We start from the raw sequence: 27,841 nt of genomic DNA, 5'->3' as shown, positions 1-27,841 counted from the left end.
TATATTGTCACCCTGTTTATTTAACTTATATGCAGAGTACATCATGAGAAACGCTGGGCTGGAAGAAACACAAGCTGGAATCAAGATTGCCGGGAGAAATATCAATAACCTCAGATATGCAGATGACACCACCCTTATGGCAGAAAGTGAAGAGGAACTAAAAAGCCTCTTGATGAAAGTGAAAGTGGAGAGTGAAAAAGCTGGCTTAAAGCTCAACATTCAGAAAACGAAGATCATGGCATCCGGTCCCACCACTTCATGGGAAATAGATGGGGAAACAGTGTCAGAGTTTACTTTTCTGGGCTTCAAAATCACTGCAGATGGTGACTGCAGCCATGAAATTAAAAGACGCTTACTCCTTGGAAGGAAAGTTATGACCAACCTAGATACCATATTCAAAAGCAGAGACATTACTTTGCCAACAAAGGTTCGTCTAGTCAAGGCTATGGTTTTTCCTGTGGTCATGTATGGATGTGAGAGTTGGACTGTGAAGAAGGCTGAGCGCCAAAGAATTGATGCTTTTGAACTGTGGTGTTGGAGAAGACTCTTGAGAGTCCCTTGGACTGCAAGAAGATCCAAACAGTCCATTCTGAAGGAGATCAGCCCTGGGATTTGTTTGGAAGAAATGATGCTAAAGCTGAAACTCCAGTACTTTGGCCACCTCATGTGAAGAGTTGGCGCGTTGGAAAGGCTCTGATGCTGGGAGGGATTGGGGGCAAGAGGAGAAGGGGACGACAGAGGATGAGATGGCTGGATGGCATCACTGACTTGATGGACATGAGTCTGAGTGAACTCCGGGAACTGGTGATGGACAGGGAGGCCTGGTGTGCTGTAGTTCATGGGGTTGCAAAGAGTCGGACATGATTGAGCGACTGATCTGATCTGATCTGATGGGATGGGATGAGATGCCATGATCTTTGCTTTTGAATGCTGAGTTTTAAGCTGGTTTTTTTCACTCTCATCTTCATCAAGAGGCTCTTCAGTTCCTCTTCCCTTTCTGCCATTAAAGTGGCATATTAGATATGATAGATAACTAATTATAAATTAATTCACAATAAGAGTTGGAAATTTAATACTTTTATTTCCATTACTGATTTTAAAAAAGGAAGAAAGAAAATCAGTGAAGATACAGAATCCCTGAACAACAATATCAACCAATTTGACCAAATACACATTCAAAAGAATTCAAAATATGTTCTGTGATCACAAAAAATTAAGTTAGAAATACAGAAATACATAATAAATAACAGAAAATATGTGAAAAAAAATCTCCAAATATTATTCAGAATTTTTTTCTAAATAATCTGTGGATCAAGAAGTCATAAGGAAAACTAGGAATTACTGTGATTGAAATGAAAATAAAACACATTATCATAATTTGTAGACAAGAGTTAAATCACTGTTTATCAGGGGAAATTATAGCACTGAATGCTTGTGTTGGACGAGAACAAAGGTCTCAAATTAATTTCCTTACCTTTCACCTTAAAAAAAAGGCGGGGGGGGACTTCCCTGGTGGTCCTGTGGTTAAGAATCTGCCTGCCAGCGCAGGGAACATAGACAGGTTCAGTCTCTGCTCTGGGAAGAATCCACACGCCACGGGACAACTAAGCCTGTGCATTGCGACTACTGAGCCCACAGGCTGCCAGCTAACAGAGCCCAAGCTCTAGAGCCCGTGCTGCCCAATGAGAGAAGCCACACAGTGAAGCCCATGAACCGCAGGACAGAGCAGCCCCTGCTCACTGCAGCTAGAGAAAGCCCACGTGCACCAACAAAGACCCAGAGCAGCCAAAAATAAATACATTTTTAAATAGAAAAGTAAAAAAATCAAACCAAAAACAAGCCAAGGGAAAGTAAAAATAAAGAACAGAAATCAAGACAAACGAGGACAAACAAAAAACTAGGGGAAAAAAAAATTAACCCCAAAGCTGACCCTGCTAAAAAGATACCTACAAAACTGAAAAAATTCTAGTCAGGCCAAACAAGGAAAGGAGGGGGAAGAAGAGACAGACACAGATTACAAGCGCTGGGAATGAAAGAGACTTCACTACAGAACCTACAGATACTAAAGAAATAATAAGGGAATATGGGCTTCCCTGGTGGCTCAGACAGTAAAGAATCTGCCTGCAATGCAGGAGACCCAGGTTCAACCCCTGGGTTGAGAAGATTCCCCTGGAGAAAAGAATGGCTATCCTCTCCAGTATTCCTGCTTGGAGAATTCCATAAGAGGAGCCTGGTGGGCTACCGTTCATGGGGTCGCAAAGAGTCGGACACGACTGAAGTGACTTAGGAGCAGCAGGAGCAAGAGGTCTGACCACAGAATCCTGTTAAATCACAAGAATGGTTAAAATACGACTTGATTGTTAATCACTCTCCATGACACTCTAATCTGCTGAATGAAACAAAACCAACAGAAGGAAACCGGTGCCTCCATCAGTGTGGCTGCAGGCAGCACGCGAGGGCGGGGGCCAGCAGCTGTCGGAGGGAACTGCCAGCTCTCCCTCCAGGGCAGGCCTGGCCGCACGGCCAGCCCAGGGCGTCTCCAGAGCATGCAGAGCAGGAGAGGGGCCGTTCTGCCGAGCTCCAGAGCTCTTACACCAGAGGCTGCTCTCCACCGAGCGGTCACCTGTGAGGGCCACCGCACCAGCAGACACGCCACCGCTGCTCAGCAGCATCCAGAACGCCTCCTGCAGCTGCCTTCAGAGCCAGTCCGGAAGCCATTCCCAAACACCAGGGTCACTGCCTGAGACACAGCAGGATGCTGACACCTGGCGTGTACCGAGTCGGGCCGCAGGCTTCCCTCCAAGCCCCTCAGCCAGGCCTTCTCCCCTCCCGGCCGGCAGGCTCTCTGACTGCTGCTCAGCTTACTCACAGTGTCTGGCTACTCGGTCTTCACAGGAGCTGGAGGACACCGCAATCTCCGGGTTCTCCTCCTCTTCGTCCTGCCTCATCATGGTCCCCCTCTCTCCCTGCTTCCCCCTCCTCCTTTTCCTCCTGCACTGAAAACGCTGGTGCGGCCCAGGCCCAGCCTCAGACCCTCTCACTCGCTGTATGGTGTCCATGGCTGCAGCCACACAGGCGTCCTCCACCATGACGGCTCACAGGGCGGCCTCCAGCCCCGGCCTCTGCGTGACTCAGCTCACAAATCCAACTGTGCCCTTCACGTCTCCCTTTGAACATGGAACAGGCCTCCCGAATTTAACATGAGAAGAATTACTGTTTCTCTCAAGTCCCCCCAACAGCACCACCAGGGACAAGATTGTTGTTTGGTCACTCGGTCATGTCTGACTCTTTGTGACCCCATGGACTGTTGAGTCCGACTATCTGTGACTCCATGGACTGTAGCCTATCAGGCTCCTCTGTCCATGGGATTTCCCAGGCAAGAATACTGGAATGGGTTGCCATTTCTTTCTCCAGGGAATCTTCCCAACCCAGGGATCAAACCCACATTTCCTGCATTGCAGGTGGCTTCTTTACCACTGAGCCACCAGGGAAGCCCAGGGACCAACTACTCAGCCTCAAACCTAAGCATCAACCTGGTTTCCCCTCCCTCATATTCCCATCCCTTCAAAATGGATCTTGAATCCAGTCATGCCAATCACCGTTACCACTCCTGCCATCCCCAGACTACCACAACCTTCTCACCCACACCCCACACCTGCCCCGTCCCCCTCGCAGCACCCAGATGGAGCCTGGAGACGGCCCTTCAGCCCAGGGCCACCCCTGCTCTGCCTGCACAGGCCACTCCAGCCCAACGGGTTCCCTGACCTCCTCTCCTGACACTCCCCCACGCCTCTCTACCACACTGGCTGCTTCACCTCCACGTCCTCACAGCTCAGGGCCACTGCACAGCCTTCCCGCACCACCCCTCATCACAGAGCTCTGATGGCTCTTCCTCCGCCTCACTCAGGTCTCCACTGCCCACAGAGAAGAACCACTTGGCCCCGGGAGCCCTCTCACCACCCAGTCTTTACTAGAAGATTTCCACCACTCTGCTGGTCATCAGGTCTCCCGAACTGAACGTAAGCTCCACGAGGGAAGAGCTTGGCCTGGTCACTTCTGAACCTCCAGTTCCCAGGACAGGACTGGCGCTCAGGGACACCTGTAAGACAGGCGCTGCTCGAGCGCTCCTGGCTGTAGCGCACCTGCCCATGGTGTCTGCCACCCTGGGGGCAGAGGAAGCCCCTCCCAACTCAGCAGTGAAGTCTGCAGAGGAGATGCCAAGCGCAGCAGTGTACTTTGTGGGAGACAAAATAAATACAGCCTCTAGTCTCTACTCTCTTACCTAGTTAGAGATTTTTTTTTCAGTAAAGTAGTTGCAGGCCATTAACAAGTAACAGATGAGAAAGTACAAACACAAGTCTGTTGGTAATATTCGTCATGACACCCTAAGGAAGGAATGATCAGTCTGGGGGGTGGGACATCTGGAAAGGTTCCCTAGAGAATGCTTTCAAGTTGGATTTTGAAGATCTGGGAACATAAAGCATCTAATCATTTATCCTATTTCTCATTTTTTCTTTCCAAAATCCAAAAACATGTTATAATGTCAACCTTTACCAATTACAGGATGTGAGGATCTTGGCTCCTTCCATCAGCTCATCTGTTTCTGGATTGCCCTCCAGCACAGACTCCTCACTGCCCTCTTTCCAAATCACTTCTCAACTTTCTCCATATTCTTAACACAATACTTCAGACAACAAATCACACACAGAGGGAAGTGGGAAAAGGTCACCTGGCCCAGCTAGGAACCTGCTCCTTTTCTAAAACACACTCGCACAGCAGATGGGTCAGCTCTGACACACACGCAGAGCCTGACTCACACCCAAATTAGTCCCACTTCAACACTCGTCAAAACACATTAAAATAAGCAGATGTCAGTAACCATAACAGAAGTATGGCCGGAAAACACAGAATTCTCAGAATGGTGTATCATCTCTTAAATGAAGGTAACACACAATTTTCACATCTCAAATTAAATGTAGGTTTAAACGATAATGACAGCATGGCCCAGGAGAGAACACACAGGCTCAGGAGGGGAGTGTGGAGTCAGAGGGCCAGGATGTGACCAAGACACAGAGTACCTTTCTAACTGTCCAGCCTTGGCCAGGAAGGACTTCTCACTCTCTCTGAGTCTTGGCCCCAGGACACACGCCCATCTCAGAGGGTTTGAGAGGCATGTGAGATAACACATATAATAAGCCCATGCTGGGTGGAGCAGGAGCCCCATAAGCGTGGCTGCTAGACTCTGACTGGCTGCCGTGCTGCCTCCAGCTGTGACGATTATACACAACTATGGCCTGTCAGGATTCAGGCCTCTTACCTAAAGGAGCTTCCAAGGGTTACCTTTTGGGTTATTTTTCTGGGAAGTTTAGCTTATGGATGGTCGATCTGAAGCAAGAGGGTTTGTGCCAGCAGCGGTGTCTGTTTCCGGAGATGATGCAGCATGGGGGGAAGCAGTGGCGGGGAAGAGAAGACGAGGCTGGGGGCTGGACGCACAGATGGCCTGCTCCCAAATGCTTCCTGAGGAGGAGCGCAGCCACACCACACACCAAGGGAAATACAAAGCTACCAAATTCACTCCTGCTGTCATTTTCTTTGTTGAAATTGTGCCCTCACACAAAGAAGAAAAAATACTAAAAGAGAAAAAAAAAAAGCAAAGGGCAGCAGTGACCCGTAGGATAACACCAAACTTGTTGTTAAGAGTCCTGGAAGGAGAGGGGTTGGAAGACATGAACACACTGTGAAGATACAACAGCCCCAAACATCCAAATGTGAGGTAAACCACAAACCTAGAGAGCTGCACCAAGGCTTGTCTTGTCTGATGCACCATGATGTCTGAACACCAGTGACAAAGAGAGACTCACAGAAGGGAAAAGAGGAAAAACCACGTGAGGCGGAGGAAAGGCCAAAAGGACAGCAGACTCCTGGTGAGAACACGTGAGGGCCAGAGGGCAGGGGCAATGTCTTTAAAGTAATGAAACTTGGAAGCCCACACCCAACAAAGTATCCTCTGAAAATCGTGGCAAATAAACACTTTGTAAGACAAACAGAAATGGAGAGAATTCTACCCCAGGCAAGCCTGCGCCCCAAGAAATGGCAGAAGTCCTTTAGGCAGGAGAATGCTACAGGTGGAAACCAGGATCCATACAAAGGAATGGGAGCACCAGCAGTGGGAATCACACACGCTTTTCTTCCTATCTTTTCAATCTCTTTACAAGGGAGTTGATTAAATCAAAAATAATAAAAATGTATTTCTAGGTTTTCAACACACATACAACAATTTTAAGAGAATGGAAGGGGGAAAAGAAGTATACTGTTAACACTACACGTGAGCAGTTGGAAGGTGGACTGTGATAAGTATATATCTTATGCACCAGAGTAACCACTATAAGAAATACTTTTTAAAAAGAAAAGTAGCTAATAAACCAGTAACGGAGATAAAATGGAATCAAACAAAACTACTAAATTCATCAAAAAAAAAGGGTGAAAACAAACAAAGAACAGATATGACAAGTAGAAAGCAAACAGCAAAATGACACTTAGTCCCAAAGAAATTAATAAATCAAATTATCTAAACATTACAATTAAAAAGCAGAGATTTTTCTAATTAATTAAAAAAATTCAAGGCCCAACTATAGGCTGTTTACAAGAAATCCACATTAAATATAAAGAAACAGGCAGGTAAAAGAATGGAAATACATTTTTTAAAACATTTTATATACATACAAGTGTATTTTATACATGTATGTTTTGCATATGTATTAAAATATACTAATACTAATCCCTGATGGCTCAGACAGTAAAGAACCCACCTGCAATGCAGGAGACCCAGGTTTGATCCCCGAGTTGGGAAGAGTCCCCAGAGAAGGGCATGGCAATCCACTCCAGTATTCCTGCTTGGAGAATTCCATAGACAGACCATGGGGTCTCTAAGAGTCGGATACGACTGAACGACTCTCCGTCAGTTAATACTAATCAAAAGAAAGATGCAGGGGCTGTAATAACCTCAAGTAAAGTAGCATTCAGAGGAAGGACTCTTACCAGGGATAAGGAAGGACATTTTGAAATAATTAAAAGAAAACTCTACCTATTAACAGGACATAACCATCACAAATGTTTACATACTGAATAAGAGAGCTTCAAAACACATGAAGTGAAAATGAACAGAACAGAAAGGAAAAATAAATCCACAGTGATGGTCAAAGATTTCAATATTCTTCTCTTGATAACTGATAGAAAAATTAAAAATCAGTATGGATATAGAAGACTAAACAACATATCAACCAACCTGAAAGTTGCTGCTGTTGTTACTAACGTTTATAGAACACACCACCCAAAAACAATAATATACGCAATCTTTTTCAAGTATGGTGGAACATTCACAAGACAGACCACACCTGGCACTAAAAGACGAGTCTCAATAAATAAAAAAGGACTGGGATCAGACATGTATGTTCTCTTACCACAGCAGAATTAAATTGCAAATCTATACCAGAAACACATATAAAAATCCCCAAATATTTGGAAATGTCAACTTAGCTTAGAACAGGCACCATACAGCACACACACTGAACAGTGTCATGTGGCGTCACAACCCCAGAGTCAGACACACCTGCCCTGCTACACCTCATCCTGCGCTCTGTCAGTCAGGCCGAACAGACTTCTGTGTATATTCAAAACTACAGGTGCCTTAGCATTCTCTTCACTGCAGATTACCCAGGGTCCTCAAGAGGCCACCAGACAGCACTACAGACCCCAGAAGGCCCAAGAGGTCCCACAGGCCACACCCCTTCCCTTCACTGCCTCTCCCTCCCATGGGCTCCCCGCTCCCACCCCGCCCCCACAGCTCCCGGGGTGCACCCTCCACCTCCACCCCAGTCCTCCCACACAGCTTCGTCCCACAGCTCTCCAGGTCTGCCTTCCCGAGGAGTCCAGGACATCTGGACGCTGGTCTAATGGCCTACTCAGAGTCTGAAAAGACCCCTGGCACAGCTCTCCTGCCCCCCCTAGGGCAGGTCTCCTGGCTACTGCCCAGCAGAGAAAGCACACGTCAGGGCTCAGCCCTCCCCACCTCACCTCCCGGGCCAGCAGCCCGCCTAGTAATCAGCAGGTGCTCAACAGCGTCTAGAGGATGGATGAGTGAATCTGCAAATGAGAGATTATGGGGGTGAATGTGCTCTCCAAGCAGGCACCTGCCACACGCCGCGTGGGGAAGCAAAGCAGGTTCTGACCGGGGTTCCCCTCCTTGCAAGCAGTGACTCCAGAAAAAAAACACTTTCTGGTGACACATTTGTGCCCAAGGTGACAGATGGAGCAAACACAACCCGCTCTACACATGGCTGTGAGAGTCAGTCCCATGTGCGGTGGGCTCGTGGCTCTGTAAACCGGCCACGTGGTGCACAGCCCAGAGGACATGGGTTCCGCAAGGACTGGTCTATAACGCTCCCCTCTCGAGTGAGGGAAATGAGGGAAACCCACACACTGAGAAGAGACAGACTAGGAACCTCAGCAAAAACATGAACAGAGAGCCAGGGACCTTGCAGTAACCTCCAGAGACCAGACCCAGGTCCCTCCTGTGCTGGACAAGAGCTGACGGAGCTCTGGTCAGGCTGCAGATGATGGCCGAACACCATGTGGGGCACAGACCGTGTGCCTGTAATGGCAGGCACCCTGGCAGACTGACGGGGGAAAAGGGGCTGGCCAGGTTCCAGCAAAGAGGCAGGGTAAGTAGAGTCTTCACACAGGACGTGGGACACACACAGGAGCCGAGTACCACTGAGGGACGGGTGACTCCAGGCTTCCTGGCTCGCCTGCCTCTACGCTCCACACATCCTTCCCCTGCTCTCATGCCCACGGTTTCAGGGCAGCTCTGAGGAGGGCAGCTGGGCTTGCGAGGTACTCAGCAATTAGGAAGAAGGTGCTCTGGACGCGGACAAAGGCATCCCACAATGGCCACCCTGAGGTCAAGTACTCCCCAAGCCCCTGCTCTATAAGCTGCTTGGGCCCAGCTGGTCTCTGAGCAGACTGCCTCTAGCCAGCCTGCCCTGGAAAACATCACAGTCACCTCACTGTGCCCCTTTAGCCGACGAATCTATGTAGCACTTTAATTCGATAAAAACCAGTCCACCGTCCTCTTATCTGGAGAAGGAAATGGCAACCCACTCCGGTGTTCTTGCCCGGAGAATTCCATGGACAGAAGAGCTTAGTGGGCTCAGTCCATGGGGTCACAAAGAGTCAGATACGCCTGAGAGACTGACATACCCTCTTATCAGTCAGTCGGCTGCCCCATACCTCCCGACTCTTCCCAAGACACCAGCAAGTCGACAAGTTGGGTGTTTATCTTTGGAGCAACAGTTCTTATCATCTTTTTTAAAATTAAAGAAACCTTCTTCAAATTCTGATAGAAACTGTGAATTAATCCTCTCCAACACCCTCCCACACACACACAACCCCCCGACACACACACCCACACACACCCCCTACACGCTCACACCCCCCACACACATCCCACCATACACACACACACACCCACACCCCACACACACACACCCTTGAAGACCCCAGAGTGCGAGACTCTCCTCTGCCTCCAGGAGGAAAGCTCGCAATCTGCTGGATGGATCCTGGTTTCCCTGCTAGGAGACAAGAGGCCCCCTTGGGAAGGCCAGGAACGGGCCACACCAGAGCTGCCCAGACTCCCTTCTCTCAGGGAGCGGCTAAGGGGCTAGCCTCTTCCACAAGCCTCTTATCCTCATCCATCAGAAGGCAAACAAAATGAAAACCACAATCACAGAAAACTAACCAAACTGATCACTTGTTCCATAGCCTTGTCTAACTCAATGAAACTATGAGCCATGCTGTGCAAGGCCACCCAAGACAGACGGGTCGTGGTGGAAAGTTCTGAAAAATGTGGTCCACTGGAGAAGGGAATGGCAAACCACTTCAGCATTCTTGCCTTCAGAACCCCATGAACAGTATGAAAAGGCAAAAAGATATGACACTGAAAGATGAACTCCCCAGGTTGGGAGACTCCCAATATACTACTGGAGAAGAATGGAGAAATAACTCCAGAAAGAATGAAGCAGCTGAGCCAAAGCGGAAACACCCAGCTGGGGATGTGTCTGGTGGTGAAAGTAAAGTCCAATGCTGTAAAGAACAATATTGCATAGGAACCTGGAATGTTAGGTCCATGAATCAAGGTAAATCAGATGTGGTCAAGCGAGAGATGGCAAGAGTGAACATCAACATTTTAGCGATCAGTAAACTGTAAAATGAATGAAATTTTAGTTCACTAAAATGAATGGGAGAATTTAATTCAGATGACCGTTATATCTACTACTGTGGGCAAGAATCCCTTAGAAGAATGGAATAGTTCTCATAGTCAACCAAAGAGTACAAAATGCAGTACTTGGGTACAGCCTCAAAAATGACAGAATGATCTCTGTTCATTTCCAAGGAAAACCATTCAATATCATGGTAATCCAAGTCTATGCCCCAACCACTAATGCTGAAGAAGCTGAAGTTGAATGGTTCTATGAAAACCTATAAGACCTTCTAGAACTAACACCCCTCAAAAGATGTCCTTTTAATTATAGGAGACTGGAATGCAAAGCAGGAAGTCATGAGATACCTGGAATAACAGGCAAGTTTGCCCTTTGAGTACAAAATGAAGCAGGGCAAAGGCAAACGGAGTTTTGCCAAGAGAATGCACTGGTGATAGCAAACAACCTCTTCCAACAACACATGAGATGACTCTACACATGGACATCATCAGACGGTCAACACCAAAATCAGACTGATTATATTCTTGGCAGCCAAAGACGTAGACGCTCTATGCTATGCTATGCTAAGTCGCTTCAGTCGTGTCCGACTCTGTGTGACCCCATAGACGGCAGCCAACAGCCTTCCCTGTCCCTGGGATTCTCCAGGCAAGAACACTGGAGTGGGTTACCATTTCCTTCTCCGGTGCATGAAAGTGAAAAGTGAAAGCGAAGTCGCTCAGTCGTGTCCGACTCTTAGCGACCCCATGGACTGCAGCCTACTGGGCTCCTCCATCCATGGGATTTTCCAGGCAAGAGTACTGGAGTGGGGTGCCATTGCCTTCTCCGAGACGCTCTATACAGTCAGCAAAAACAAGACTGGAAGCTGACTATGGCTCAGATCATGAACTCCTTATTGCAAAATTCAGACTTAAATTGAAGAAAATACGGAAAACCACTAGGCTATTCAGGTGTGTGTGTGTGTGTGTGTGTGTGTGTTAGTCGCTCAGTTGTGTCCACCTCTTTGTGACCCCAGGGACTATAACCCGTCAGGCTCCTCTGTCCATGAAATTCTCCAGGCAAGAATACTAGAGTGGGTTGACATTTTCTTTTCCAGGGGACCTTCCCGACTCAGGGATCGAACCTGGGCTTCCCATACTGCAGACAAACTCTTTATAGTCTAAGCCACCAGGGAAGCCCATTCAGGTATGACCTAAATCAAATACCTTACAATTATACAGTGGAAGTGACAAATAGAGTCAAGGGATTAGATCTGATAGACAGACTGCCTAAAGCACTATGGATGGAAATTCATAACATTATACAGGACGCAGTGATCAAAAACATCCCCAAGTAAAAGAAATCCAAAGAGGCAAAATGCTTGTCTCAGGAGGGCTTACAAATAGCTGAGAAAAGAAGAGAGGCTAAAGGCAAAGGAGATAAGGAAAGATACACCCATCTGAATCTAGAGTTCCACAGAATAGCAAGGAGAGACAGGAAAGCCTTCCTAAGTGAACAGTGTAAAGAACTAGAGGAAAACAACAGAATGGGAAAGACTAGAGATCTTTTCAAGAAAATTAGAGACACCAAGGGAACATTTCATGCAGAGATGGGCATGATAAAAGACAGAAGCAGTATGGACCTAACAGAAGCAGAAGATATTAAGAAGAGGTGGCAAGAATACACAGAAGAACTATACAAAAAAGATCTTCATGACCCAGACTGGTCACCTATAGCCAGACATCCTGGAATGCGAAGTCAGGTGGGCCTTAGGAAGCATCACTATGAACAAAACTAGTGGAAGTGATGAAATTACAGTGCAGCTATTTCAAATCTTAAAAGATGATGCCGTTAACGTGCTGCACTCCATATACAAGAAAATTTGGAAAACTCAGCAGTGGCCACAGGACTGGAAAAGATCAGTTTTTATTCCAATCCCAAAGAAGGGCAATGCCAAAGAATGCTCAAACTGCTGCACAGCTGTACTCATTTCACATGCTAGCAAGGTAATGCTCAGAATCCTTCAAGCTAGGCTTCAGCAGTACGTGAACCAAGAACTTCCAGATGTACAAGTTGGATTTCGAAAAGGTAGAGGAACCAGTGGAGAAGGCAATGGCACCCTACTCCAGTACTCTTGCCTGGAAAATCCCATGGACAGAGGAGCCTGGTAGGCTGCAGTCCATGAAGTCGCTAAGAGTCGGACATGACTGAGCGACTTCACTTTCAAGCATTGGAGAAGGAAATGGCAACCCACTCCAGTGCTCTTGCCTGGAGAATCCCAGGGACAGGGGAGCCTGGTGGGCTGCTGTCTATGAGGTCACACAGAGTCAGACACGACTGAAGTGACTTAGCAGCAGCAGCAGCAGAGGAACCAGAGATCAAATTGCCAACATCTTTTGGATCATAGAAAAAGCAAGAGAATTCCAGAAAAACATCTACTTCTGCTTCATTGATTACACTGGAGCCTTTGATTGTATGGATCACAACAAACTGTGGAAAATTCTTCAAGAGATGGGAATACCAAACCACCTTACATGCCTCCTGAAAAATCGGTATGCAGATCAAGAAGCAACAGTCATAATCGGACATGGAACAACAGACTGGCTCCAAACTGGGAGAGGACTCTGTCAAGACTATATATTGTCACTCTGCTTATTTACCGTATATGCAGAGTACAACATGTGAGTACAAATGCAGAGTACAAATGCCAGGATGGATGAAGCACCAGCTGGAATCAAGACTGCCGGAAGAAATATCAATAACCTCGGATATGCAGATGAGGCCACCCTTATCGCAGAAAGCAAAGAGGAACTAAAGAGCCTCCTGATGAAGGTGAAAGAGGAGAGTGAAAAAGCTGGCTTAAAATTCAACATTCAAAAAACTAAGATTATGGCATCTAGTCCCATCAGTTGAGTTCAGTTCAGTTCAGTCGCTCAGTCGTGTCCGACTCTTTGCAACCCCATGAATCGCAGCACGCCAGGCCTCCCTGTCTATCACCAACTCCCGGAGTCCACTCAGACTCACGTCCATCGAGTCAGTGATGCCATCCAGCCATCTCGTCCTCTGTCGTCCCCTTCTCCTCCTGCCCCCAACCCCTCCCAGCATCAGAGTCTTTTCCAATGAGTCAATTCTTTGCATGAGGTGGCCAAAGTACTGGAGTTTCAGCTTTAGCATCATTCCTTCCAAAGAAATCACAGGGCTGATCTCCTTCAGAATGGACTGGTTGGATCTGCTTGCAGTCCAAGAGACTCTCAAGAGTCTTCTCCAACACCACAGTCCAAAAGCATCAATTCTTCGGCGCTCAGCCTTCTTCACAGTCCAACTCTCACATCTATTAATGACCACAGGAAAAACCTAGCCTTGACTAGATGGACCTTTGTTGACAAAGAAACCTCTCTGCTTTTGAATATGCTATCTAGGTTGGTCATAACTTTCCTTCCAAGAAGTAAGCATCTTTTAATTTCATGGCTGCAGTCACCATCTGCAGTGATTCTGGAGCCCAGAAAAATAAAGTCTGACACTGTTTCCACTGTTTCCCCATCTATTTCCCATGAAGTGATGGGACCAGATGCCATGATCTTCGTTTTCTGAATGTTGAGCTTTAAGCTAACTTTCTCACTCTCTTCTTTCACTTTCATCAAGAGGCTCTTTAGTTCCTCTGCACTTTCTGCCATAAGGGTGGTGTCACCTGCATATCTGAGGTTACTGATATTTCTCCCGGCAATCTTGATTCCAGCTTGTGCTTCTTCCAGTCCAGCATTTCTCATGATGTACTCTGCATATAAGTTAAATAAGCAGGGTGACAATATACAGTCTTGACGTACTCCTTTTCCTATTTGGAACCAGTCTGTTGTTCCATGTCCAGTTCTAACTGTTGCTTCCTGACCTGCATATAGGTTTCTCAAGAGGCAGGTCAGGTGGTCTGGTATTCCCATCTCTTTCAGAATTTTCCACAGTTTACTGTGATCCACACAGTCAAAGGCTTTGGCATAGTCAAAAATAGATGTTTTTCTGGAACTCTTTTGCTTTTTCAAAGATCCAGCGGATATTGGCAATTTGATCTCTGGTTCCTCTGCCTTTTCTAAAACCAGCTTGAACATCAGGAAGTTCATGGTTCACGTTTTGCTGAAGCCTGGCTTGGAGAATTTTGAGCATTACTTTACTAGCATGTGAGATGAGTGCAATTGTGCAGTAGTTTGAACATTCTTTGGCATTGCCTTTCTTTGGGATTGGAATGATAACTGACATTTTCCAGTCCTGTGGCCACTGCTGAGTTTTCCAAATTTGCAGGCATATTGAGTGTAGCACTTTCACAGCATCATCTTTCAGGATTTGAAATAGCTCAACTGGAATTCCATCACCTCCCCTAGCTTTGTTCGTAGTGATGCTTCCTAAGGCCCACTTGACTTCACATTCCAGGATGTCTGGCTCTAGGTCAGTGATCACATCATCATGATTATCTGGGTCATGAAGATCTTTTTTTGTACAGTTCTTCTGTGTATTCTTGCCACCTCTTCTTAATATCTTCTGCTTCTGTTAGGCCCATACCATTTCTGTCCTTTATCGAGCCCATCTTTGCATGAAATGTTCCCTTGGTATCTCTAATTTTCTTGAAGAGATCTCTAGTCTTTCCCATTCTGTTGTTTGCCTCTATTTCTTTGCATTTATCACTGAGGAAGGCTTTCTTATCTCTTCTTGCTATTCTTTGGAACTCTGCATTCAGATGCTTATATCTTTCCTTTTCTCCTTTGCTTTTCACTTCTCTTCTTTTCACAGCTCTTTGTAAGGCTTCCCCAGACAGCCATTTTGCTTTTTTGCATTTCTTTTCCATGGGGATGGTCTTGATCCCTGTCTCCTGTACAATGTCACGAACCTCATTCCATAGTTCGTCAGGCACTCTATCTATCAGATCTAGTCCCTTAAATCTATTTCTCACTTCCACTGTAAAATCATAAGGGATTGGATTTAGGTCATACCTGAATGGTCTAGTGGTTTTCCCTACTTTCTTCAATTTCAGTCTGAATTTGGTAATAAGGAGTTCATGATCTGAGCCACAGTCAGCTCTCAGTCTTGTTTTTGTTGACTGTATAGAGCTTCTCCATCTTTGGCTGCAAAGAACATAATCAATCTGATTTCAGTGTTGACCATCTGGGGATGTCCATGTATAGTCTTTTCTTGTGTTGTTGGAAGACGGTGTTTGCTATGACCAGTGCATTTTCTTGGCAAAACTCTTTTAGCCTTTGCCCTGCTTCATTCCGTATTCCAAGGCCAAATTTTCCTGTTACTCCAGGTGTTTCTCGACTTCCTACTTTTGCATTCCAGTCCCCTATAATGAAAAGGACATCTTTTTTGGGTGTTAATGTGATATTGAATGGTTTGCCTTGGAAACGAACAGAGATCATTCTGTCTTTTTTGAGATTGCATCCAAGTACTGCATTTCGGACTCTTTCGTTGACCATGATGGCTACTGCATTTCTTCTGAGGGATTCCTGCCTGCAGTAGTAGATATAATGGTCATCTGAGTTAAATTCACCCATTCCAGTCCATTTGAGTCCCATCACTTCATGGCAAATAGATGAGGAAAATGTGGAAACAGTGTCAGATTTCATTTTCTTGGGCTCCAAAATCCCTGCAGATGGTGACTGCAGCCATGAAATTAAAAGACGCTTGCTCCTTGGAAGAATAGCTATGACAAACCTAGACAGCGTATTAAAAAGCAGAGACATTACTTTGACGGCAAAGGCCATCAAAGCTATGGTCTTCCTAGCAGTCATGTATGCATGTGAGAGTTGGACCATAAAGAAGGCTGAACGCCGAAGAATTGATGCTTTTGAACTGTGGTGTTGGTGAAGACTCTTGAGAGTCCCCTGGACTACAAGGAGATCAAACCAGTCAATCCTAAAGGAAATCAACCCTGAATATTCATTGGAAGGACTAATGCTGAAGCTGAAGCGCCAGTACTTTGGCCACCTGATGAGAAGAGCTGACTCATTAGAAAAGACCCTGATTCTGGGAAAGACTGAGGGCAGGAGGAGAAGAGGACAACAGAGGATGAGATGGCTGGATGGCATCACTGACTCAATGAATATGAGTTTCAGCAAACTCCAGGAGATGGTAAAGGATGAAGGACAGGGAAGTCTGATGTGCTGCAGTCCATGGGGTCACAAAGAGTCAGATATGACTGAGCAACTGAAGAACAGAATAAGGGTCTGGGAGGACCAGCCAGAGACATACAGGATCTGGGTGTCCTGCTCTGCACTCTTCTAGGACTGAGGAGCCCTGTGCACCGGGTGGTCCAAGCACAGGAGCCACAAGAGGGCTTCCCGCCCCTTCCTCACTTCTAATGAAGTTCTCACCGTGCTTTTAAAACAGCCTGTTATTTTCTTTCTGACTTAAGAATCAGACTCAAAATGTTTGGACCTCTGGGGTTTAGCAGTTTTCAAATGCTACAGTGTTTATATCACAGTCCTAGTAGTAGGCGGTCAGCTACTGACAGAGGTCAGAGCATATGAAAACACAGTGCTTTCTCAGACCCATGAGGACCTCATCATTCAGGGTTGTGGAACCCTCCCTGTACCCTGAGAATCAGAGCAGCTTCTTTCAGAGTCTGCATTTCCATAGAGAAGCCGTGACCTTCTGTAAGGATGCCATGTTTCACCTGGGCTCTCAGACCAGCTTCAGGAATGAAGAAAACGTTGATCTCTCCAGTCGTGAGATGGGAGGAACAGAAATCCAGCTGCCATGGGACTACATGTAGAACTGACCACCTACTGCAGGTCTGACCCTTTCCAGAAGGAATCATGATAAAAATAACTCACATCTGACGAGCAATTCACCACATACAAAGTGTCTTGACATACGTTACTGCCTTTTTTACTTTAAGGAAAATCTCCTTAGGCCAAAGGGAAACCAACACTCTGCTGTCAAGCAACGTGGTGACTCAGAGGTAAAGAACCCGCCTGCCAATGCAGGAGACACAGGAGACTCGGGTTCCATCCTTGTATCGGGAAGATCCCCTGGAGGAGGAAATGGCAATGTGCTCCAGTGTTCTTGCCTGGAGAATCTCACGGACAGAGGACCCTGGCAGGCTACAGTCCATGGGGTCACAAAAAGTTGGACATGACTGAGTGAGCACACGCGCACGAGCGGCACACACAACCTGAAGAGGGAAGGGGTGCTTCTTCCCTGGCTCAGAGGAGGTGTGGGCTGTGAGGATCACGCTGCAGAGGAAGAGAACTCCTCAAAGAGCTTTCCTCCTCCTGGAGGGAGAAGAGCGGCTGAGATGAGGGCCATCTGAAGACAGGGGCCAACCCCAGTGAAAGTCAGAGGGTGTTCAAATCCTAACTCAAAAGCCCCCTCCAGAGTCCCACATGAAATCATGTGAGGAGACCAACCTCAGAAAGAGCCCCTGACCCCCTGGGCCCAGAGCTCAGCAGCTTAAATTTCTAAGTGCAGAAGCAGGGAAGCTTTTCTATGCCTCTGTGGCCATCCCCAGCACTAAACTCGCATGGAATCAATTCCGCGAAAACACCACAGCCCTAGCTGTGCAGCCTCAGAGCAACCCAGGCTTCCACGAGCCTCAGCACCTTTGTGTATAAATGTCCCTCTTTGAAGAATACACACAGCACAGTCAGCACAGGCCTCAGTCCAGGGGCTGTCACGTAGTGAGCATGCAGAGAACAAGCTGCACGCACGTGTGCTCTCCACTCTGTTCACCATGGAAGCACCGTGAGTGTGGGCTACCAGATTAAAAATAAGCCAGTCACATATATTCGACAAAATAGTACACAGAAGGCAATCTCCCACTACCATGTCTCACAGATGAAAACCCTGCCGTGGCGATGCTGAACCTTTAAAGAATGAAATCATTAAAGTCTGTCTTCCTGAGATTTAAGCACTCTGCATGGCCTTGAAAATTAAATGTGTAAGTTACTTCTTTGGCCGAGGTTTTAAATCATGCGAAGGAGAACACAGCTAACTCCATGAAACACACACACAACTTTCCCTGAACACTATTTGAAGCCAAAATAATGCTTTTAGCTATCCTGATGACATGTTCAGTTCCCAGTTTTCACTTATTCTTAATAATAATAGCTACCATTATTAAATGAGTTTGAGCAGGCTCCAGGAGTTGGTGATGGACAGGGAAGCCTAGCGTGCTGCAGTCCATGGGGTCGCAAAGAGTCGGACATGACTGAGCAAGTGAACTAAACTGACTGACCATTATGAAAAATGTGTTCAGCAGAACCATATGAAATTGCTATTTCTATATGTCCAAAATGGACAGATTTCAACAATTCTATGTGACCCAGTCCACCCCCAGGCCCAGGCACTGTGCTGGGTGCCGTGTGTCCATGGACGGACTAACTGAAGTCTTGTAGTCACTCCGAAGCAAGTGTCAGTGTCACCATTTTACAGACCAAGAGTGGACACAGAGGCTGGTCAACAAACTCACTCAGGGTCAACAGCTAACAGGTAGGATTTGCACCCCTAATCTATAACCTGCACTTCTCCACCACACACAGGGGGCTCTTCTAAATCTTCACATTTTATAAAGGAGAGAAAAGCAGGCACATTGATGCTGGCAGGATACACTTTCAAGCCAGTGCAGATGTCACCTCCCACTATCACACCTTCTTTATATGCCTTCATTCTGCACGTCCAGAAACTTGGAACTGATTTAGGAAATGTTATTGTATTCACTACACAAACGGTGAGTCAGAACACTTCAGCTAAAAATACAATACTACTCCTCAAACTGGCGTAAGCTACTAATCACACTTATGACATCTTATCAAGTCCAGACTAGAGCTGGATTCACTGGCTCAGGTACATTGTCAAAGACCTCGGTCCGCTCTTCGCCCCACCCTGCCCTCCACTGCCTCACTGTAAGGCAAATGCACTCGCTCATGCTTCAGGGCTCCATGCCTCCTTGTTCACATCCAACAAGGGGAAAGCCTCTCCACCCTCCATGGGTCTAGCCCGGCCTCATTAGCTCATGCGTCCACTTCCAAACCAGTGACTGAGGGCCATGCACTGAGTGGACTAAGCCCTGAATCCAAAACCAATCACTGACACAAGGCCAGGACTGCCATGCCTGCCTCAGACCACTAATCCCAACCCTGTCCTACACAGTACAGTCCCCTGGAAGGTGTGAAACCTCAACACCCAGGCCCACTCCCAACCAGTTACATCACAGCTTCCACAGATAGGGACCCAAAGCTGACTATCAGTGACAGGTAGGGTGCACTGAAATTAAAAGACGTTTGTTCCTTGGAAGAATAGCTATGACCAAACGACAGCATATTAAATTTAGAGCAGAGACATTACTTTGTCAACAAAGGTCCATCTAGTCAAAGCTGTGGTTTTTCCAGCAGTCACGTATGGATGTGAGAGTTGGATATGTGTCTGTGTTCTCTTTAGTTAGCAGTTCAGTCACTCAGTCGTGTCTGGCTCTTTGCGACCCCACAGACTGCAGCACGCCAGGTTTCTCTGTCCATCACCAACTCCCAGAGCTTGCTCAAACTCATGTCCATCAAGTCGGTGATGCCATCCAACCATCTCATCCTTTGTTGTCCCCTTCTTCTCCTGCCTTCAATCTTTCCCAGCATCAGGGTCTCTTCCAAGGAGTCAGTTCTTTGCATCAGATGGCCAAAGTAAGAGTTTCAGCTTCAGCATCAATTCTTCCAATGAATATTAAGGACTGATTTCCTTTAGGATTGACTGGTTTGACCTCCTTGCAGTCCAAGGGACTCTCGAGAGTCTTCTCCAACACCATAGTTCAAAAGCATCAATTCTTCGGTGCTCAGCTTTCTCTATAGTCCAACTCTCACATCCATACATGACTACTGGAAAAACCATAGCTTTGACTAGATGGACCTTTGTTGGCAAAGTAATGTCTCTGCTTTTTAACATGCTGTCTAGGTTTGTCATAGCTATTCTTCCAAGGAGCAAGCGTCTTTTAATTTCATGGCTGCAGTCACTATCGGCAGTTGGAGCCCAAGAAAATAAAGTCTATCACTGTTTCCATTGTTTCCCCATCTATTTGCCATGAAGTGATGGGACCAGATGACATGATCTTAGTTTTCTGAATGTTGAGTTTTAAGCCAACTTTTTCACTCTCCTCTTTCACTTTCATCAAGAAGCTTTTTAGTTCTTTGCTTTCTGCCATGAAGTTATTGATATTTCTTCTGGCAGTCTTGATTCAGCTTGTGCTTCATCCAGCCTGCATTTCACATGATATATTCTACATATAAGTTAAATAAGCAAGGTGATAATATACAACCTGACGTACCCCTTTCCCGATTTGGAACAGTCTGTTGTTCCATGTCCAGTTCTAACTGTTACTTCTTGACCTGCATACATATTTCTCAGGAGGCAGGTAAGGTGGTCTGGTATTCCCGTTTCTTGAAGAATGTTCCAGTTTGCTGTGATCCACACAGTCAAAGGCTCTGGCGTAGTCAATAAAGCAAAAGTAGATGTTTTTCTGGAATTCTCTTGCTTTTTCTATGATCCAAAGGATGTTGGCAATTTGATCTCTGGTTTCTCTGCCTTTTCTAAATCCAGCTTGAACATTTGGAGTTCTTTTCTTCCCCACAAAAGCCCCTGCTGGAGTTTAGGATCTCTTTCCTGATGTCATACGGTCCACAGAAGGGACATGACCTAGGGTGCTGCATAAGTCATGCACAGTGTCCAGAATGCACAGACATGACCAGATACATCACGAGAGAGAGGAGGTGGCTCCTAACCCGGCAGGTGCCTCCTAACCCAGCAGCTGCAGCTCAGGAGCTGAGCCGCCTCAGTATTGTCTGAAGCACAGTCGAATGTCCTATAAAACAGGGATGACAATCTTCAAGGGCTGTGATCTGACCCAACTGGAAGCCATGATTCTGAAGAATCCTGTATCCCTCATGGAACAGAAGCAGAGCTCTAAGGGCGCCTTCCCAGGCTAACCAGTTGAGGAGCCGTGCCTTCCATGCTGTCTCTGAGTTGCAGTCATGGTGGCTCCTGGTACTCAGGCCTTTCCCCCAGCCCTGAGAGCCAGCTCTGCTATATGACAGTCTCCACACCCCAGGCCTCTGCTTCATCATCACTCCTCTAAGAACGACTCCCACACCTATGCCTCTGGCCCATTATGTGAACCCCAAGCTTCTCATCTCCAACGATCTCTTGAATAGGTTCCTTCAGACTGTACTTTTACTGTTACTTCAAACTGAGCATACCCCACACCAAACTCATACATATATACATATATATATATATATATATATAAAATTTTATTTATTTATTTTTGGCTGTGCTGGTCTTTGTTGCTGCACGGGCTTTCTCTAATTCGGCAAGCAGAGGGCTATTCTCTAGTTGGGCTGTGCAGGCTTCTCACTGCAGAGGCTTCTCTTATTGCACCCCATGGGCTCTAGGGCACGCAGGCTTCCATAGTTGCAGCTCCTGGACTCTTAGAGCACAGGTTCAATAACTGCAGTGCGTGAGATTAGTTGCTTCATGGCATGTGGGATCTTCCCAGATCAGGGATCGAATCCATGTCTCCTGCATTGGCAGGTGGATTCTTTACCACTGAGCCACCAGGAAAGTCCCCAAAGCTAATCTTTCTATATCAACTATCTCCCCTTTCTAAATCGTGACCATGAATTAATTATACTTACACTTTGATCACAGACTACAGTAATTTTCAACTGTTCTCAGCTTGCTGGATTTGACCCAGGTAAGCCAAATGTTTTCTGACATCCTTCAAGATATAAAGTAGTCATCTGACCACTCAATTCCATCAACAACTGAAAATCAAACATTTAAACTATGTTTCCTATTAAAATCGTTGTGTAAGGTCTGATTAATCAAAGAGAACAGACTCCCTGATCTCCTGTGGAAAGGTTGACTTATTTGTCCTACTGGACCTTCTGAAGGCCAAGTGTCAAGTCAATAACGTTTGAGAGATTTTTAATGCTTTTTTTTTTTTTAAAGATAAATACCACATCCATTGCACTAACAGTTTAAACACTGTGTTAATGCAAAGCATTAGGAGAAATATTAGGAGAAAGCATTGGCGAAGGAAATGGCAACCCACTCCAGTGTTCTTGCCTGGAGCATGCCAGGGACGGGGGAGCCTGATGGGCTGCCGTCTATGGGGTCACACAGAGTCGGACACGACTGAAGCGACTTAGCAGTAGCAGGAGAAATATTTAACCAACATAATAAAACACTTATATAGAAAATCTTTGTAAATAAAGACCTTAAATATTTTGCTTCTTGATCACGTGTTATCATCACAGTTCATGTAATAAAGATGTAGCTTACTAGAATCATGACTCTTGCAAGGCCACCTATTGGGCTGATAGGAATGTTGAAAACATGTAACTTAATTTTCACCAGCACCCAAACCTCTCAGACTTTCTCTGTGCATATAACCCAAATATATATTCCCAAATGTCAAGTATTCTCTATGATATAACCAAATTACAGACAGAGCTTTGCATCTTTGTGAGATGACGGACTGCTGCACACTAGCTGAAGGGCTTCCTTCATTGGCTGGAGATGTATCTTTGAGCACGTCCTGTGGATTACAGGTGCCTGGGGTTACCAGTGAGCCAAACAGGACTGCTGCCCTCTTGGAACTCTCATTCCCGTGTGGCAGACGAACAGTCAACAACAAGCGGACCAACCAGGGGACTACAAAGAATATCAGAAAGTGGATGGTGCCTCCGCAAAGGAGAACATGAAACCACAGCGAGGAGACAGGCAGAACGAAGGTATGCTGCTCTCACTGAGGGAAAACGATACTTAAACTAACTCCAGAAAAACAAGAGATGCTCCTCGCAGAAGACGTTGGAGTAGCTCAAAATCTGAGAACAAGCTAAAGAGCCAAGACTTGGGAAGGGCAGAGTGAAGCCAACTGCAAACTGGAGGACTCCCTTCTGTATCCCTGTGTCAGCACTCTGAGCTGGCTGCCATGACCGACAGGTGGCCAGGCAGGTAGCCACAGGGCAGCCCTGGGTCACACCTAATAGTTCCAGGGCCCAGACTGGGAAAAATACTCTTCTTCAGCAGCTCCAGCTAGAACACACCTAGAAGATGACTTTGGTCTGGTTCAGGTTGCATGCCCATCACTACAATCATCACTGAGGCACTGCTAGGCCCCACACTAACCAGAAAGTGAAAGTAAAAGTCACCCAGTCAGGTTCAACTCTTTGCAACCCCATGGACTATACAGTCCATGGAATTCTCCAGGCCAGAATACTGGAGTGGGTAGCATTTCCCTTCCCAACCCAGGGATCGAACCCGGGTCTCCCACATTGCAGGTGGATTCTTTACCAGCTGAGCCATAAGGGAAGTCCAAGAATACTGGAGTGGGTAGCCTATCCCTTCTCCAGCAGATCTTCCCAACCCAGGAATTGAACCAGGGTCTCCTGCATTTCAGGCAGATTCTTTACCAACTTACACTAATCAGGGTCCAGGTAAAAGGCCCACTCCAGGGAAGAAGGCAGGAGGACCATGCTGAGCAGACCCAAGCAACAGCCCCACAGACACTGAGTCAAGGCTAGCACTTCTAGCCCAAGCATGCCACAAGCTTCACTGAACTATGGTCCAAGAAGATATCCCATACAGTTCTGATCATATGAAATTGAGATCTGCTTCAAAACCCAGAAAATGATCACCTTCATAAATTTCCCACATGTGTCTGAAACAAGCCAACAGCTGGAGTCTTCTATGCATTTGGGGTGGGGGAGGGGGCAGACTGACTGTGCTTTTCAAACCATTCACATCCTTACTGGGTGTTCGTGCTTTTCCAGTTATAAAGCATGGAGTGGAGTGGGATAAAATGCCCCTGACCGTGGGTTTGTGAATCCCTTCTCATGAGTACCTCTGGGAGCCCCGCCAGGCTCCTCACTGACGGTGGGAATGGGCTCTGCTTCCTGTCCCCAGGCTCCGGGAGGACACAGGAACTAAAGGTCATCTGGATAGATGCCCTCAGAATTAGCTCGGGTCCCCAGTAGCCTCTCCACCATCAGCTTTCACTCAGCTTTTGTGCTCTGGGTATAATTACTATTTTTCTAGCTCAGAGCAGGAGTTTAAAATGTTTTTGTTTTAACATCTCACTCGACATTTTGACTGTTTTCAGTGAGGAGAGTTGTCCAGGACCTATTCCATCACCCCCCTGCCTTCTAATCCATGGCCTGCGAGGATGGACTGTGGGGAGATCTGCAGGAGGTGACTGAAGGCCTCTAAACAAAAGACAGTGGAGGCTCACAACCACGTGGGAGTGGTGGACTGTGGTCAGCCTATGGACGTATTGTGAAGGCAGGGCCACCAGATTTCCTAACAGACTGCATGTGGGTGTCAGAGAAAAAGGAGACAAAAACCACTCCACGTCTTTACAGGCTGGAGAAACTGGAAAGAGTCAACTAAAGCCGGGAAGGCCATGGTAGAGGTTGGTGGGGAAAGGTTGGGGACTTAGTTAGCTGAGTGTGAATGGAGATGTCAAACAGTTGGATAAGTGAGCCTGGTGTTGGGGAGAGAGTCTGGACTAAAGATACAAACTGGGCAGAACTATCAATATTTACTATCACTTAGATAAACCAAATACATGCAGGACAGGAGTCCTACATGCCTTTTCAACACTGTCAACAAGAGCAGAAAAAGCAGCACGGAAAGCTAAAGGTGAGGCCTTCACGCCAGTGCACATTAACAGTTACAGAACATACGCCCATCATCCCCACTCGCTCTGTCCCATCAACTAAGTGCTAGGGTCCAAGCCAGCTCTGCGGCTTAAGAGGAATGTGAAGAATCTGCAGAAAGCCTGGGAAAAAGCCAGCCACATAGTTGAATAAAGGGAAGGAAAGTGCAACCCAGCAAAGGTTAAAGGAAATGAGATTATTTAGTCAGGGATAATAAATAGCAACTGTCCTGCACCCTGGATCAAAGAAGTCGGGAAACTTGAAAGCAACTTGCTACCTTTAGGTCAAACAAACTGAAAGGAAGTGTGCTTTCACCACGGCATAAAAGATTTAGATTATAAGTAAAAAGGGAAACACCTATTTAACACCTACCATACCAAGTGTTGGCCCGGGCCCTACTGTGTTTTAATACACACTGAGACCCTTGAGGTAGAAATCCCCATTTTGCAGATCGGAAAAGGGAGATCCTAAAAGGTAAGTTCCCAAGTAAAAGAGCTGTCATTTCCCCAGGTTTAAAGAATCCCAAAATCCATGTTCCTTAAAACATATCAAATTTCCTAACATGAAAACTGATAAATGTAGGAACTAATTACTGGAAGAAGTAATTAAATCTTTTTCTTTTACAAATTAGGAGAGATTCTTATTTTCTAGTACAATATCATACAGCAGATCTACCTAAAAGCAAAGGGGCAGAAAAAAACAGTTTTAAAATTCTTAGTCCTGAGCAGTTATGACAGTCTAGAGTTATGAAAACAGCCACACCACCACGACCAACAGTGAGAAGGACATACTGCTTCTCAGAGGATATTTCTGTTTTCTCATTCTGTAATAAAATATATATTCATCTTCCTAAAACACACACCAAATTCTGTAACAAATTTCAACTTTTAAGTTAAAGCAATTTTCAACATAATTCAGAGGACAAACATCCTGGGCCTTGTTTTTAATCTGCCTGTGGTAACAAATAACTCTAAGGACATCAAGAAGATGACCTTTGAGAAGTCTGATTAGGCTTGGGCTGTACTCACTGTGTCAAAAGAACCATCACTGTCATCATGAAAAGGAAGCCTGCCGGCGGAGACAAGAGAGACTTTAAGGCGTCTTCGCCCCATCCCCCACTGCACGGGACCCGCAGTTCAAGCAGGAACAAACCACCCTGGTCAAAGAACACCACCTCTGGTGAGTGTCTGGAACTGACAGACACTGATGGGTTGTTGGCTACCTGCTGCTGCTGCTACCTAGAGCAGCCTAAATGAAAACAAAACTCAGAAGGACTTTCACTTGGCCCTGGAACATTCCTGGAGCACCACAGGTAGAAAAGACCTTCTTTTTATAGAACAACTAGCAGAAGGTGCTGGAAGATCACTGGCTGCAAGCGAGCTTAAACAGAGACGGTGTGTGGTTTCAGGACATCACCTCTAAGGCCGAGCCACGCCAGATCTGGAGACAAGGGAAGGCGACAGGTCACTCGGAACTAAGTGTCCATCTTAGGGGCACTTCCTGCAGGGCAGAGGTCCGCAGAGTGGCTGAGAGACGGGACCTGGAGCTCAGCTGCCCAGACTCCCACCCAGGTACGACCTTGAGGAAGTCACTTCACCCCTGCATGCTTCACTTTTCCTATATACAAAACATAAATGATCATATTTACCTAATATGAGTACTTAGAGAACTAGATCTGTGAACACACATAAAGCACTTAAGCAGTAACTGGCACTCAAAGAGTACAAGGAACTCATTTAATTATCCTCTCCCTTTTCCCACCCCACCTCCAGCTGGGACCCTCTGCCTGCATGTGGCCCACACCAACCAGCCTCGACAGTGACACCCCTTCCCCTCCAAGTCCAAGGCTGACCTCTGAGTCTATGGGTTCCTTGGTTCACATTCTCAAGAGGAAAAAAGCTGTTTGGTCAGGTTTCCAGCCCTTGTGGGCAGGAGTCATCCTGCACTATAAACACGGTCCCCGCCCCCGGCCACCTCCTTCCAGCTCTGGAAGGTGTGGGGCTTCACCTGACTGGCAAGTTTATGAGCCAGCATACTGCAGTCTACCAGACGCTGGTAGGAGACACAGACACCAGTGTCCAAGACCAAGAACAGTGCTCCTCCACAGCAACAGCCACATCCAGGGGGTCGGCACAGGCCAGGGAGACCCAGCTCCACAGGGCCAGCCACACACCATGGGCTGCGGGCTCAGGGAAGCCACATCCTTTAAAGGAGGAGTAGCCCTGCCAGAGCTCTCCCCTAGAGGGAAGCATGACCTGTCCCGCATGAGAGTCAACAAGCCCACCCTTCCTTCTGTTCTCATGGTGCTCACGGCACATGCAGCCAGAAAAAAGGAGGTCAGATCCTCTACTCTCCCAGAGATATCTAAATAGATGGATGTGTATATACTATTTCACTGATTGCAAGACTCAGTATTGCTAAAATGCCAAGTCTCCCCAAGATGAACTGTCGATTCAACACAATCCTAACAAAAATACCAACAAGATTTTTTTTTTAGAAAGTGACAAGCTGATCCTCAAACTCGTATGGAAATGCAAAGGACTTTAGAAACAGTCAAGACAACTTTGAGAAATAAGAAGAAAGTTGGAGGATTTACATTACCTGACTTAGAGATTTCTTCTAAAGTATGGTACTGGCATCATGATACAAAAATAGGTCCACAAAACAGAATAATAGAGCCCGAAATTACACGCTCTCATAGAAGGTCATCAGATTTTCAGCAAAGGTCCAAACACAGCCCTGCTGAGCAGGGAAAATCTTCCAGACAAATGGAGATGGATCAGCTAGGTGGTGGCTTCATGCAAAATAGAACACACACAACTTGGAGTCCTAGCTCTCAACACATACTAACTCAAACTTATCACAGACCTAAATGTGAAATGGAGAAATGCAAAAAGATAG

At 46.4% G+C, this 27,841-nt stretch overlaps 1 protein-coding gene across 5 annotated transcripts in view; it reads right to left on the bottom strand.

Moving 5' to 3' along the window:
* Window positions 1-27,841, bottom strand: part of HSF2BP (heat shock transcription factor 2 binding protein) — an 87,452-nt gene that overhangs the window by 4,868 nt on the left and 54,743 nt on the right. The gene's annotated exons all lie outside the window — the stretch shown is intronic.

Source organism: Bos grunniens, chromosome 1 (genome assembly GCF_055505025.1).
Source record: "Bos grunniens cultivar Pamir isolate PY7600 chromosome 1, Bosgru_T2T1.0, whole genome shotgun sequence".
NCBI lineage: Eukaryota > Metazoa > Chordata > Mammalia > Artiodactyla > Bovidae > Bos > Bos grunniens.
This window is presented reverse-complemented; position numbering and strand designations above follow the sequence as displayed.